At 64.6% G+C, this 1831-nt stretch overlaps 2 non-coding genes across 2 annotated transcripts in view; both read right to left on the reverse strand.

Annotated features, from left to right (window-relative positions):
- LOC112845849 (28S ribosomal RNA) overlaps window positions 1-345 on the reverse strand; it is a 3777-nt gene extending 3432 nt beyond the window's left edge. The window contains exon 1 of the ribosomal RNA XR_003218708.1: window positions 1-345. This exon is cut by the window's left edge and continues 3432 nt beyond it. This is a non-coding gene — a ribosomal RNA (28S ribosomal RNA).
- Window positions 346-829: 484 nt separating this feature from the next.
- On the reverse strand, window positions 830-983 carry LOC112845850 (5.8S ribosomal RNA). Its single transcript, XR_003218709.1, has one exon. It is a non-coding gene; the product is annotated as a 5.8S ribosomal RNA (ribosomal RNA).
- Window positions 984-1831: the final 848 nt, after the last annotated feature.

A 1831-nucleotide genomic window follows, 5' to 3' on the forward strand; every position in this document is an offset into this window, starting at 1 on the left:
TTGTCGTCTATCGGTCTCGTGCCGGTATTTAGCCTTAGATGGAGTTTACCACCACTTTGGGCTGCATTCCCAACAACCGACTCCGAGAAGACGAACCGGCGCGACAGGGGCCGCACCGGCCTCACACCGTCCGTGGGATGGGGCCTCGATCAGAAGGACTTGGGCCCCGATCGGCACCGGGCAAAGCGGTCTTCCGTACGCCACATTTCCCACGCCCGCCTGTCGGACGGGATTCGGCGCTGGGCTTTCCCTCTTCGCTCGCCGTACTAAGGGATCTTGTTAGTTTCTTTTCTCCGCTTGTAATATGCTTAAATTCAGCGGGTTGTCTCGTCTGATCTGAGGTCGTATTCGAATGGTCTTGCCCCCTCCACCTTGCGGGGGTGGGGGGCAGAGCATTTGTGGCTCCCGGGAGGGAGGCTCACGTGCGCCGTGGTGTTTTTTTCCCCGGGACGCGGCGAGTGGCGGCGAGCTCGGAGAGGCCGGCAGCCCTCTCGACCGTGGCAACCCCCGGAGCCACCCGCTGGAGCGATCCTCGTCCGTCGGGCCCTTGGGCGCACGAGCGACGCGGTCAGCGCGAGACGGGTGAACGTCCACCGGCAGCCGCGCCCGCTGGTGCGGGCTCGACGGGGAGGTGCCCTCCCCGACGGGGTCGGGGATGGAGTGGCAGAGGGGGCGGGAGAGCTCACGGGCAGGAGGGTCGGTTCCCAGGCAGGCACCACACGTCGCACGGGCACCCGGCGGTCTGCGCTTGGGGGGACGAAGGCAGTGCCCGAAGGCCGCCTGCGACTGCCCAGCCGCGGAGACGCGAGGTCTCCGATTGATTGCAAAGCGACGCTCAGACAGGCGTAGCCCCGGGAGGAACCCGGGGCCGCAAGGTGCGTTCGAAGTGTCGATGATCAATGTGTCCTGCAATTCACATTAGTTCTCGCAGCTAGCTGCGTTCTTCATCGACGCACGAGCCGAGTGATCCACCGCTAAGAGTCGTATTGTTTTTTTGTTTTACCGTGGGTTGCCACATTCGTAGACGGATAAGGGGTTTAAAGGAAGGGAAAAACCCCGGGCGCTCCTTCCTCCGCCGGGGCAGGGGAGAGGAGACATTGAACCCCCCGTGCTCCTCCGCAGGAGGGAGGAGAGTTGGGTACCCGAGCGCGCGGGCAGCGGTCAGGGCGAAACCGCCAGCCGCGCTTTCGGTTGAGGTTCTCGTGGCGGGCCGGGACCGGTGGTTGCCGGACGGGGACCCCGGCGCCCGCCCAACGAGCCGCAGTCCCGACTCTCCTCCGTCGGCCCTCGGAGGAGCCGGTCGGGGCAGCGGGCTCGCTTTGGCGTAGAGGCGGGGCGGGCCGTCGGGTCGTCCGGCCGGTGACCAGGCCAGACTAAGGCTCGAGCTCCGGTGGGGGACGCGCGAGCCGACAACCTCGGGAGACCCGCACCGGACGGTGGCGGGAGACCCTCGGCGGCAAAGAGGGAGAACACCGGGTGCGCCGCAGGCGGGCCGCTCGGTGTAGCCAGTAATGATCCTTCCGCAGGTTCACCTACGGAAACCTTGTTACGACTTTTACTTCCTCTAGATAGTCAAGTTTGATCGTCTTCTCGGCGCTCCGCAGGGCCGTGACCGACCCCGGCGGGGCCGATCCGAGGACTCACTAAACCATCCAATCGGTAGTAGCGACGGGCGGTGTGTACAAAGGGCAGGGACTTAATCAACGCGAGCTTATGACCGCGCTTACTGGGAATTCCTCGTTCATGGGAAATAATTGCAATCCCCAATCCCTATCACGAGTGGGGTTCAACGGGTTACCCACGCCTCTCGGCGAAGGGTAGACACACGCTG

This window comes from Oreochromis niloticus, unplaced genomic scaffold (genome assembly GCF_001858045.2).
Source record: "Oreochromis niloticus isolate F11D_XX unplaced genomic scaffold, O_niloticus_UMD_NMBU tig00008755_pilon, whole genome shotgun sequence".
NCBI classification, from domain to species: Eukaryota; Metazoa; Chordata; class Actinopteri; order Cichliformes; family Cichlidae; genus Oreochromis; species Oreochromis niloticus.